At 50.2% G+C, this 13,186-nt stretch overlaps 1 protein-coding gene and 1 pseudogene across 5 annotated transcripts in view; one reads left to right on the forward strand and one right to left on the reverse strand.

Annotated features, from left to right (window-relative positions):
- LOC139361133 (disco-interacting protein 2 homolog C-like) overlaps positions 1 to 13,186 on the reverse strand; it is a 173,988-nt gene that overhangs the window by 99,610 nt on the left and 61,192 nt on the right. For 2 of the 5 annotated variants that reach the window (XM_071089629.1, XM_071089630.1), the window contains exons 1-2: positions 1,520 to 3,527; positions 684 to 832 (exon numbers count right to left, since the gene is read on the reverse strand). The gene's annotated coding sequence lies outside the window, so the exon portion shown is untranslated. Of the gene's footprint in view, positions 1 to 683; positions 833 to 1,519; positions 3,528 to 13,186 lie in introns of those variants that run through there. The other 3 variants (XM_071089624.1, XM_071089625.1, XM_071089626.1) reach the window with 3 other exon arrangements.
- On the forward strand, positions 884 to 1,219 carry LOC139361134 (small EDRK-rich factor 2-like; annotated as a pseudogene).

A 13,186-nucleotide genomic window follows, 5' to 3' on the forward strand; every position in this document is an offset into this window, starting at 1 on the left:
CCTTCCTCCTCTCCTCAGCCCCCTCTCCCTTCAGGCCTCAGTGGCTGCTGACAGGGGAGAGGCCACAACTAGAGGAGTTTCTCAACTCCACCAGGGACAGGAGCCCCGGATGCTGGGGACTCAACTGCTGCCCTCCATGCCCACCTCCTTCTGGTCCAGACTTCTCAGGAGTCAGACGTGGCCACTTTGACCCTCTTTCCCTTCTGTGGCTCCTACAAAAACTAGTCCAGCAAGCCCAGGCTGCCTCACACTCCAGGGACACCCGGCACAGGCCCCCTCCATGTCCTTATCCAAGCTCCTGGGGCCAGAAGGGTCTTGCAATATTTCAATTTCCACTTGAGCATCCTCCGCTTGAAATTCAAAGTGCTCCGAAAAGCATTTCCTTCCAGTGTCATGAGGAAGCTCGGAATGTTTCAGATTTCGGAGCATTTTGGAGTAGGGACTCTCAGCCTTAATTTGAACCTCTTCAAGGAAGCCACACACTGAAGCCCCCGATGTCCACCCTACACAATCCCAGCACACCCTCTGAAGTCCTCAGCAACAGATTTTCTTTCTTCAAAAATAACCACAAGTCACAAACTCACACGCAATCACAGAAGGGGGTTGTGGACACCCGCACAGACGATGAAATTTAACTGTCACATTTTTACCTGGGTAATTTAAAGTCATTCCTCGAAACACACCTGTTTTACTGAGTTGCATTTTAAGGTGAACACACACAAATCATTTCAGGGAAACAAACGTCTCTTTGGGCTGCGTGTGGTTTCTTGACTCCCGTGAATAACTCAGCGTTCACCCTCACTTCTGGATAAGGGAGACGATGCAAAGAAATCTGTTAAAACAAAGACATGAAAACAAGTTTAAGAAGGGTTTGAAAGGGAGCCGCTGCCGTCGCCATGACCCGCGGTAACCAGCGTGAGCTCGCCCACCAGAAGAATATGAAAAAGCAGAGCGACTCAGTTAAGGGAAAGCGCCGAGATGACGGGTTTCTGCTGCCGCCCACAAGCAGAGGGACTCGGAGATCATGCAGCAGAAGCAGAAAAAGGCAAACGAGAAGAAGGAGGAACCCAAGTAGCTTTGTGGCTTCGTGTCCAACCCTCTTGCCCTTCGCCTGTGTGCCTGGAGCCAGTCCCACCACGCTCGCGTTTCCTCCTGTAGTGCTCACAGGTCCCAGCACCGATGGCATTCCCTTTGCCCTGAGTCTGCAGCGGGTCCCTTTTGTGCTTCCTTCCCCTCAGGTAGCCTCTCTCCCCCTGGGCCACTCCCGGGGGTGAGGGGGTTACCCCTTCCCAGTGTTTTTTATTCCTGTGGGCCTCACCCCAAAGTATTAAAAAGTAGCTTTGTAATTAAAAAAAAAAAAAAAAAAAAAAAAAAAAGAAGGGTTTGAAAAGTTCCTCCTGTCCCCCTGGAGGGGAGACGAGGACGCCTGGAAAGCTCACGGGGGACAGGAGCACAGCCTCCTCAGTGTGCCATGGACGACGCCTCACCAAGGGGAGAGCATGATGCCTGGAAGACTCACAGGGGTGGGAGCACAGCCTCCTCAGTGCTTTCTACACTCAGCAGCTTCAGAAATTCCTGCAGAAGCAGAACACATGAGAACTGAGACTGGAACACCCCAAAGAAAGGGGACGAGGGGTCTAAAAAAGCATTCGATCATTACCAAGGAGCGCGGGCATGAAGCCGCTTCAAAGACCGTGTGAGAAGTCACTCATAGGCGTTTCAGAAAATAAGGGTAGCGCGAGATTGCTCCATCAGCTCAAACAGGCTGCCGTCCCTCAGGCCATGAAGTCCCTGACATGAGACTCTCACTGAGCAGAAGTCACTCGCATCTCTGCCAGAGAAAGTACTACAAGCTGACACATAACCTCATGAAACCTGGGCTTCAGCCGGTCAACAGTGAGTCTGACATGGTACATCCCTCCAGATGGTTAAAGACCCCAGGGGTTCATCGGACAACCTCGAAGGGCTGTGTCTGTCCAGCCCCTTTTCCAAGTTCTGGATGATTTTTCCTAATGTACTATAAGCAGCATGTTCCAGTAGAGACGTCATTAACTGACTCTGGGTCCTCTTAACTTTGAAATTAGAAACACACTTGGCCAGGCACGGTGGCTCATGCCTGTGATCTCAGTACATTGGGAGGCTGAGGCAGCTGAACTGCTTAAGTCCAGGAGTTTGAGTCCAGCCTGGGCAACATTGCAAAACTCCATCTCTACAAAAAATACAAAACTAAGTCAGGCATGGGGACACGTGGAACATGTGCCTGTGGGTCCTGGCTACTCAGGAGACTGAGGCAGGAGGATCGCTTGAGCCTGGGAGGTTGAGGCTGTAGTAAGCCGTGCTCACACCACTGCCTGGGCAACAAAAAGGTTTTTTTTTTTTGTTTTTTGTTTTTTTTTTTGTTTTTTTTTGTTTTTTGCCTGTCTCAAAAAAACCAAAGAGAATAAGAATTATATACCTGACTAGCCCAAAATAAAAGAGGCCTTGTGGAACAACCTGAAACACAGCTGCAAATTCTGGCAGGGCCTCCCCTGGCTTGATTTGTGGTGAGTGCAGGACCGCTCTGAAGGATAGGACCCCAGGCACCTTCCGATACTAGACCTTACGGTACAACTTCCCTTCGCTGGACGGAACACTGGCCTTGGAGCCTGGGACACCCTAGGGCAGTGCCACCATCCCGAGGCCACCATGGCACAAGCAGGCCCTACCATCAGGAAGCCCGGGACATCCTGGGGCAGTGCCACCAACCCGAGGCCGCTGTGACACAAGGGGGCCCTGGTGCCACTGAGAGGTTACACAGCAGGTCCAAGCCCAGGCCAGGAGTGAAGAGGCTCCACATCCTTTCCATCCCTCCATGTGAGTCCACAGATGTCTTGGAGCAGAAATGCATCACCCTCAATGTCCACGGGTAAGTTTTTGGACACAGAATCTGGAAGCATAAAAGATGGTTCTGGGCTGGTTGGTTGCCGGCTCGGATCTGTCCTCTTTCCACACAAAACCTGGCTCACACCAAGCAGCGTCTAAGTCCTGGAAGACCTGCTAAACACAAGTGCAGTTACAAAGCAGAGAAACTGGAGGGGGCCGGGCTGTGCTCCAGTGGCACCAGCGTTTCTCAGGAAGACCCCAGGCATTACAGAGTCCAGGACAAGGGCTTCCTGGGATCCAGGACATGGAACAAGAACCCATTTCCCAGTCCTGTTGAATATGAATCGGCTAAGGGCCGTTTCCATCAGAGGACTGAGCACCGCCCCACAACATCTTGGTATGGGTATGTTATTACATACGTTGGTATGGGTACGTTATTACATACATTGGTATGGGTATGTTATTATCCATACCAAGGTAATAACAAGCCCGTTACCAGCAGGAGGCTGGTGATGAAGACAGGAGGACCAGATGAGCACGAGGGATCCTGACAGATCATCCCTGGCACCGAGCAAGGGGCGGACAGTACCCCCTGTTCCTGACGCATCAGCCCTGGCACTGAGCGAGGGGTGGCAGCACGGCCTGTGCCCCTGCAAATGCAGAGGGATGTGAGGGGGCCGCAGGCTGGGATTGGAGGCTAACTCAACCACCTGCGCTTGCACTTCCGTTCCTCATGGCAGGAAAGTGAGGCACAGGCAGCATTAGGGCTCACCTTGCCCCCGGGCTGCACTTTTTTCTGCTTATGAGTCGTGCTTGCTTTACATGGACAGGCATAGCTATAATAACGGTTCCCTGATTATTTCGCTGCCTACATAAAGGGCTTTCAGAATTCACTTCCATCCTTAGGAAAGGCGGCCAACACCAGGCTGTCTCTCTTAAGATGCCATGTCTCATATGGGGAAAAAAAAATCAAGAGAAATCACATAAAGGCCATAAAATACATCAGTTTCAACACTAAAATTTGATAGTACGCTTTAAATTGAAGATGAGTTAAGTCACATTTCCAAACCTCTGAAAGCACGGTTACTGGGAGGAAGTGGTTTGCAACACACAAAGGCAGCTCTGTAGAAGGGCTCAGGCTGGATGAAGGCTCAAACGTCAGTGCAAGGAGAAAGACTGAACAAACTCTCTCTTGCCCTGCTGCTGTCCTCTTCCAAAACACACTGTTTATCTGTCAGTTTAGAACAAGGCCTAGGGAGGTGGGAGACAGGCCTGGGAGGGTCACCTAGCATCCAAGCTCCTCACCCACACAACGGCACCAGGCTGAGCTGAGCAGTACACACAAACACGACTAATTCTCCCCAAAAAGAAGACGGAAGGCAGCACACTGCCACGCCAGGCACCCTGCAGATGAGAAGATTGAGGGGAGCCAGAGGTACCTTTAATCTTGCTTGCATGGTGGAGGGAGAGGAATAATGCCACTCACTTGAGTGTTGCACAATTCTTTCTAGCTCTGAGTGGCAGAAAACAAAAATGATAGATGCTTCCTCAGATAAATGTTTCTGAAGAACTGAACATAAATTACGTTCAGGAAATAGCATTACGAATGCCTCAAGTGCTTCTGTTTTCAATAATCCCAGAGTAATTCTATAAACCCGGGAATCAGTCTCACCCAACTCCAGGATCACGGCCCAGGTGACGTGGGCACATATATCCCGAAGCTCCAATGCTCAACTGAAGTGGGGCGAGTGAAAATGATCCTGGGTATAATTTACACGGACACAGGAAGGTGGCTGAGCCCCAAACCCCTAAACCAGGAAGACCAGTGTCCTTCAGGGACCTCACCTCTGTCCTTTCCCAGCCTCTGGGAACCACCACTCTGCTGTCTACTGACACAAATGCCCCTCCAAGGTACAACACCAGGAAGATCATCATTCAAAACTGAGGAACGTGGCAGAACAAAGCTGTCAGGAGATTTTAATCACCAACACCACTTGTTACATGATCCAAAGATGATTAAAATCCCAGGCCCTTCAAGACTGAATGTTATCTATACTTAAATGCATTTAGTCACCGTATTGGGGGGTTATTCCTTTGTTTTGCTGCAAATATATCCAACTGCTGTAAAAGCAAAAGGCAATTTGTTAACGAAGCTTCTTGGAGTGTCTCAACAGGCCTCGAGGTAGGATAAAAGGCAGGACTTCCTGGCAGAAACGCTCAGCTCTGAGGTCAGGTGGAGTTCTTGAGCACCAACCAAGGCGAAATAAGGTCGAAGACCACGCCACACTTTCCTCAATCACATCTTCATTCCATGTTTCCTTCTATTTCTCACGACTTCACTGGGAGAAATTGTGCCGAAAGAAAATGGAAACACACACATACATAGGAGACCCTACAGATGCTGAGAATGGGTGCAGCTGTCACAGTCCGAATGTCCTTTCAGGGCCATCTGACCTGGCTGGGATCCAAGTATCCAAGTGCAGGATTGTATGTCAGACCCATGAAGCCAGGATTACAGCCACTGAACGGCAGGTTTCCATCCCACAGAAACCGGCCTTGCTTGGGGCTTCCTCGGGGACCACCGACCTCAAGCCACCACCCGTCAACTACTTCAACTAACCTACATCATGGCAGAGGCCTCCCTAGGCAGACCAGTCCTGCCCAGGTCCTGCTTCATGGCAAACCCTCCAGACAAACGTCCTTGGCCTCTTCCGGGAGGCTGTGCTCGGAAGGTACCCTCATTTACTTCTGTGGCTCTGAGACATTTAACTAGAGCCCAACACATTTCTTCCTGTTCACATAGTATTGAGTTAAAAGATTTTTATGAGTCAATTTTCACTGGTAAAAATTCCATTTCAGGAGCCCCAGTGACCACAATGAAAATGTTTTTACCTTCCCTTACATGGCATCGGCAACGCCAGGTCCAGGAAACGTTCTGGATCTCAGATGATGGCATATCCACTCACAGTAACTCTTGGTCTTGTTTCACAAGCTATCAAATGCTGCCCAGAGACAGAAAAAAACCCACAACGTGGCAGGGAGGGACGAGCAGCATGAGTTCTAAGGCCACCCGGGTCTGCTGACAGAGTGGTGAGGGGCAAACAGTGCAGGGTCTAAGGCCAGACCGCCCGGGTCCCGCTGACAATGTGGCTTCAGGAGTTTCCTAAACCCTCTGGCTCTCCAAGTTTCATGTCAGAAAAATGCAATGATAACCGTGTCCACCTCGTTTAAAAAAAATATATATATATATATACACACACACACACACACACACACATATATATATACACACAGATACACACACACACGCGCACATATATATACCCCAAAGCTACAGCCCTATAAAGGTCATTAATCCTAGTTATCCTCAAGGCATTGAGCGATCAATAATGAGCCATCCCCCTGCTGCTGACCTGCCTCAGCCCCATCCTCCGGAAACCCCGCATCCACACCAGCCACACAGGATGAGGCCAGGGAAGGAGCAGGACTGTGTCTTGGGAACTTAAACTCTGGAAGCTGAGTTAAATCAGTGCCACTCATATCTTGTGACCAACTATCTTGTTAAATTGGGGGATTCCATCTCTGGGGATCTTGAAGGAACCTGAGGCTCTACATTGAGTGAGATGAGCAGTCGTGCTGGAATGAGACGGCAGGGAAAGCAACTGAATCTGGGGTCGCAGCTGCCTGAGACTTGGGTCCCACCGGGAAAGTGGCACCAGGGCCCTCAGGACAGTGGCGGAGGTCCCAGGAGGCAAGTCCCGGCGCAGAGACTCATGGACCCAAAGATTGCTCCAGGGACAGGAGGGGCTGCTGTGCTGACAGCCAAGAGGCAGGCAGCCTTCGAGCTCCTCCAGCTGCCATCCTGCAGGCAGGGAGGACAGTGCCCAGACCACCCCGGGGCTCCCCCAGCCTGCCAGGCTGCTACTCTTACTCCAGCCACTGACAAGAGTCCCCATGTTCCAAGCTAGGTTGAAACAGTGCCTCAGGCCTCGGGGCACATGCACCCCCCTGCAGGGCCACTCCTACCCAACACCTGGGGATGGCTATTCCCACACATCCCCAACTCACAGCAAAACTTAAAAATGAAAGTCGGAAGATACAGCCAGGAAAGCAATGCTCAAGAAGCAACTCCAGGGTGACTCTTCCTAGAGCTATTGCTATTGAACATCTTTAAAAACATTTCCAGGGTGACTTCCTAGAGCTATTGCTGTTGAAAATCTGTAAAATTCTTCATTTCAAAATTAGCTTTTATTACACTGTCTTCCCTATTCTACCAAGACTCTAGAAAACAAAACCATTACAATTTCCAATTCTATCTTATAGCAAGTTAGAAATACACGTTTCCTCAAAGGATTCTACGTGTTTGCTTGGCAATATCCTTTCCATGCCCCGTACTACTGCCCACAACAGGGAAGGCTTTTCCAACCCAACCCAACCCAACCCAACCCAACCCAACCCAACCCAACCCAAGGGCCCTGAGACAGGCCCCTAACGAATCGTCTACAAACTCTTGAGACAGGCTTGCCCTGACAAATCATCTGCAAACTCCATCTTCCATTAAAAACAGTACCGAAAATGAGCATATTACCACTTTTTAAAAATTACTGTGAAGTGGACAGTGTTCAGTTCTGTGAATTTCGGCACACATATTCCCATAATCATCATCACACAAGCAGAACAGTGCAACAGCCCCAAACCCACTCACGGGGCCTCATAAGCATACCCTCCCATTCTCAGCAACCACCCTCTCTGTGTTCTCCTATCCCTCGGGTCTGTCTTTTGCGAGCGTTGTGGCAAAACACTCACAAAATCACGATTTCCTGGGCATCGTGCTTGGAGGTGCACTCAGGGTGTCCTGCGATCGACAGCCAGGCCTCGGGGCTGCTGGATATTTATTATTCCACGTATGGCTGTGGCACATTGTAACCTGTTTTGGGCAACTATAGACAGCGCTATTAACATCTGGGCACAGTTTTTCTTAAACATCAGCTTCTGTTTCTCTAGGGTAAATACCCAGTATTGGGGTCACCGGGCCCGACGTTTGTGTGAGTTCAGTTTTGTAAGAAACCCAAGCTGTCTGCACCGTGCTGAACCCCAGCATCGCACAGGAGTCCCGACTGCCTGTCCTCACCAGCACCTGGGGCTGTCGGAAGACCTTAGTCAGGCACTGCAGCAGGGGTGTGAACAAATTCACTGCGGCTTCGGTGCACATCTCAGTGCAACCAGTCATGCTGAAGGTCGTTTCAGATGCTTTCGGGCCATCCTCCCGTCCTTCTCAGTGAAGCATCTGTTCAGGTCTCTTCCGCTTTTAAGTCAGGTGGTTTGTTCTCTGTCAGGAGCCGTGGGAGTCCTGTGCATTCTGGATACGAGTCCTTTGCCGGCTGCATGGTTCATACACATCTTCTCCCCATCTATCGAAAATGTCTCTCTTCAATTCCCTAGGGGTGTCTTTTATACTAGAAGTTTAATTTTAATGAGTCTTACCTACTTGTTTTCTTCCTTGATTATGGATCATGGTATGGCTAAGAGCTCTCACCCTAGGTCTCGACAATTTCCCTTTCTTCTACAGGTTTTGTAGTTTGGTATTTTACATTCAGGGCTATGGCCCACCTTAGTTTTCATACAGGAATTTCTCCCTGTTTTCACTCTTTTGCATACGGCTGTCCCATAATTCCAGCACCATTTGTTGAAAAGACTCAAAATTCCACTGAACTGCTTTTGCGTCTTTGGATCGGTTCTGGACTCCACTCTGTCAGCTGACCCGTGCGTCCATCTTGAGCATAATTTATGACTTTAGTGGCTGTCTCTGTGAAAAAAGTAATTCTGTCTGGAAGCAAAAGCCACATTAGAAATGCTCTAAATAAGATTCTTCCTCTTGTCAGGAGAGCAAAGCCACTGCCCTAAGCAGAGGTGAGGCCTCAACAGCTCCCAGGCACAACCTTAACACACAATGGGGAAGGGAATTCATTTCAAGGGCCACAACGTGAGACCAGCATAGCCTTGAAAACTGCAATCATTTCACAACAGAATGAAATTCATAAAGAACTGCTGAGAAGCGTATGATAAGTTACATAAATCACTGTTCCTTAAATTCTGATGGTTGACTAGGACAGAAATAGCTTCACGGTACAGTTCAAACAGGAGAAAGGTAGGTAGGGGTGGTTTCCACACCACACAGGACCTGCAGGAAAGGGACACTCTTCCTCTAAACGGGAGATCCCGGGAGTGATGTGATAAACCATGGTGAGAGGCACAGAACGGTGCAAGCCGGAGTCGCCGGAGTCGCGGCCTTCGCCCCACCACAGAGTCTGTGTCTGTGAACGACGAGGCTCAAATGTCAGGCCGGGGCAACCGAGGCAGTTATCAGGGGACAAGAAAACGAGCGCACGGTGGAGGCAAAGGTCTGAAATCGCGCGGCAACTTCGAGTCAAGTGGGACAACCTGACTCAAAATACAGGTTCCAAAAACCATCACAGAGAGCTGTTCCTTGGCCCTGGAAAGGCTAAGTGACCAATGCCCACACTGAGCATCTGCTCCCAGAGACGACCCTGGTGACCTAAGGCCCAGCTCCTCCGAACCCTCGCTGAACCTCAGTGAGGAACTTTGTTGGTATCTTACAGCACATTGACATATTCCCTTAAAATCTGGTATTTCATCAACACTGCAGGCGCCAGCTTTGACTCATACACATTTCGATTAAACAAGATAATTTACACCCTGACCATGCCAGGTAAGAGGTTTACTACAATCTTTAAACAGAGCCAGAGGCTACAGTCTGCTCCTACACAACATCATGTCTCTACAAGTTCGATGGGTTTTTACTTTCCATGTCTTCACTTGCCTAGTGCTAGAAAGCAGATTAAAAACAGAAGGAACCCAGAAACACTATTGAATGAGACTCAAATATCTTGCAGTCATCATCGTGATGAGATGTTTATTAAACAGAAATGTTCTCCCCTGTAGAAAGCAACACACATCAACACACACCGATAACTGTCGACAGCATTCCAGATCATCTTCCCTTCCATGGCCACAGTGCAGGGCAATGGACCACGCACACCTACAGACCCACGGAAAGCGGGGTGACACGGCCGATTCTTGTAGTGAGCAGGCCAGGGTACACTCAAAGTGCATCTCTTTCCAGAGGACCGCCACGGAAAGTTACACATTTATTCCACGAGTTAATGGCACTGCACCCAACATTTCTGTAAGATTCTCTTAGCAAGCTTTTCCTTCTGCCTAAAATGTCCTGACACAAACTGAAAAAGCTCTTGGAGCTGCCAAAGACTTCAGTATCCCCTTAACTATTGTCATGCACGCCCGTGTGAAGAGACCACCAAACAGGCTTTGTGAGCGCAACATGGCTGTTTATTTCACCTGGGTGCAGGCGGGCTGAGTCCGAAAAGAGTCAGGGAAGGGAGGTAAGTGTGGGGCCGTTTTATAGGATTTGGATAGGTAAAGGAAAATTACAGTCAAAGGGGGCTTGTTCTCTGGCGGGCAGGAGTGGGGGTCACAAGGTGCTCAGTGGGGGAGCTTTTTGAGCCACGATGAGCCAGGAAAAGGAATTTCAAAAAAAAAAAAAAAAATCATCGCTTAAGGCAAGGACCGGCCATTTTCACTTATTTCTGGTAGAATATTATCAGTTAAGTTCAGGCAGGGCATTTGAAATTTTGTGATTCTTCAGTTACTTCAGGCCATCTGGGCGTATATACGTGCAAGTCACAGGGGAAGCGATGGCTTGGCTTGGGCTCAGAGGCCTGACAACTATAGTCTTTACTTTTAAGGTGTGGGGTCAGATCATATAATCCCCAACTAAGCTCCTGATGCTGTGTGTGGCATCTAGTAACAGTAAGTTCCATTCCTGGATTACATTTGACTCAAGAGTCCACAGTGAGAACGATTTCTGGTGAATGAAACCCCAGGCAGGAGGGTGATTCCACTGGGCAGCTCTTCACACACAACCCAGGAGCTGAGGGGAGAGGAAGAGGCCCACGCGCGTCCACCGTGTTCACGCCCCCTTGGAATGCGCCCCACTCCTAGAGACCCGGACCCAAGGGAAATCTGACCTGAAAATGGGCAAACCCTCACTTTGGCAGAGGGACAGGGACTCGGGGCCACAACTTGACCTCAGAGCAACACAAGTGCAGACACAGCACCCCAGGACACCCTCCTCACCCAAATTCAAGGAGGAAAACCAACCCCCCGCCCCCTTGCGGAAACCCCCGGCGGCTGGAGCAGACGCCTGCCGGCGTGTGCAGCCTCTGCCGTCTCACATTCCGGGCTCAGCACCTGTGCCTCAGCCCTGGCACTGCTCGCCACACCCACAGGTGTGCCAGGAGGGGCAGGTCCTAAGGTCTCCACTGCACCAAAGCCTGCAAGCCGCCCCTAAAAGTGGCCTTCAGAGTTTCTTTCTAGCCCTAAGATCCCAGCGCCCCTCCTACAATTCTAGGCGGAAAGGTGAACGGAGACCAATGGACAGAGGTGTGTGCGAGGACACGCCAGGCAGCAGAACTGGGCAGGAGGGCACTAACGCTCACTAAGCAAAGAATCAATGTTGCTTGCCACAAAAATGAGAGCAGTAAAGATTTCTTCAAACAGAAATGAGTTTGTTTCATGATTTGCTCTTAATACATAAGAAAGCATAAAAGTAGGCCTATTAACAATTACGTAAGTCTTTAGAGGCCCTTGAACTACTTCTGCCCCGAGTCCTTCCCTTGCTATTTATGGAAATATGGGAGAAACCAGGAGGTCTGAGCGTGGACCTGGCCATGCTCCCAGGGGCCGAGGAAAGTACCCATCTGTCCAGTCTTCCCTCCACCCCACGGTTCCCTCCTACCCAGACTCTTGGGCTGACGCGGCTCATGCCCTCAACAGCACCATCATTAAACGTTTAGCTTCGCATCACGACGGCTTCCTCTGGCCTCCTCTGACCACTCCTGAACCTGAACCTGCAGTCAGCACTAGTCTGCAGGACACGCGTTGACAAAGTTGATGGATCACGGCCTCCAACGAGGGAGGTGCCAGGCAAGGAGTCGGAGAGCCGAGGATGGAGCAGCCCTCACCCACGGAGGCGAAGGCCAACAGCGGCCACCACCGAGGACCTCCCTTCCCACCCTGAGGGCAACAGACACGCAATCATACACATTTCCCTGTGGGAAAATCAGTCAGTCCCTGGGGCCTCGCGCCCGGGGTGGGGGAGCATCATGGGGAGATGCCCCAGCCCCAGCCTGGCTCTTCTCTCTACAGCTCCTTTTCCCTCCTCTTCCCCCCGCCCCTTCCCACCCCCTCCTAGCCTCAGAGGCTCCTTCCTCAAATTCTTTCCCCTTGAGGAAGTCATTCATGCCCAAAATACAAGGCAAAGTCAGGGGGGCTCAAGAGAAAATCCATACCGTGGCTCGCGTTTTAGATTCTCATAAGCTTGAGAATAACCAAGCAAGAATCTTTGGCATCTGAATGTGATCTGAATGCATCTGAGCACAATGCCTGGCACTGGCCCGGAGTGGATCATGGGTGTCTCGGACATCTTGGCAACTCTACACCAATTATTTTGAAACACACCAGCAGAATAGAATCATGTGAATAGCTGCTTCTCAGTTAAAAGTAGGAAAAGACTCCAAAAGCTGCCCTCAAGGATCATCCTTCCCACGAGGAATTTCTGCATCGGGCCCTTCAGGCACAGGCAAGACCCCCGGGCCCAACTCCCTCATCCCTGCGTCATAAAGCAGCAAAGACCGTGGGGAATAAAGCAAGTGAAGGAGTCAGTCCCGCACAAAACGGGCTCCAGAAGCCACAGCCACTCTCCCAGTGTGGGAGCCAAGTTCAGAGACCTGGAAACACCAGCGTTCCCAGGGAGGAAGGCAGAACAATGCCATTTCCCCCTAGTTTAGGGAGACACCACCCCACGTCCTCTGGCCTTAATAGAAGAGAGACTTCACATAAATGATTTCAATGACTCCACCACACACAGAAAGTGGGCTGAGGGCTAACACACCCATATAAATGCCTGGCAAAAACACATTAAATGAACACACAGATAAGCAAGGTTCTCTGTTATCCACCAAATATTCAGAAACAAATCCAGTAAGCAATCTCTTTGCAATCAAAAGACCAATTCAGAGGTGCAGATTAAAAAGAAACATACAACTGAACCCTTAATACACCAAGAAGCAAATTCCACGGAAGTGTTATCACATCACCACCTCCCAGCTGAAGGAAGCAGCACTGGCCACTGACCAGCTGTTCACTCGTGGGTCAGTGAACGAATGGCAGTGCTGCCCAGGACAACGATGAGATGTTAACCTGAAAAGGGCAAAACTGCAGAGGC

Source organism: Macaca nemestrina (assembly GCF_043159975.1).
Source record: "Macaca nemestrina isolate mMacNem1 chromosome 11 unlocalized genomic scaffold, mMacNem.hap1 SUPER_11_unloc_1, whole genome shotgun sequence".
Classification (NCBI taxonomy): domain Eukaryota; kingdom Metazoa; phylum Chordata; class Mammalia; order Primates; family Cercopithecidae; genus Macaca; species Macaca nemestrina.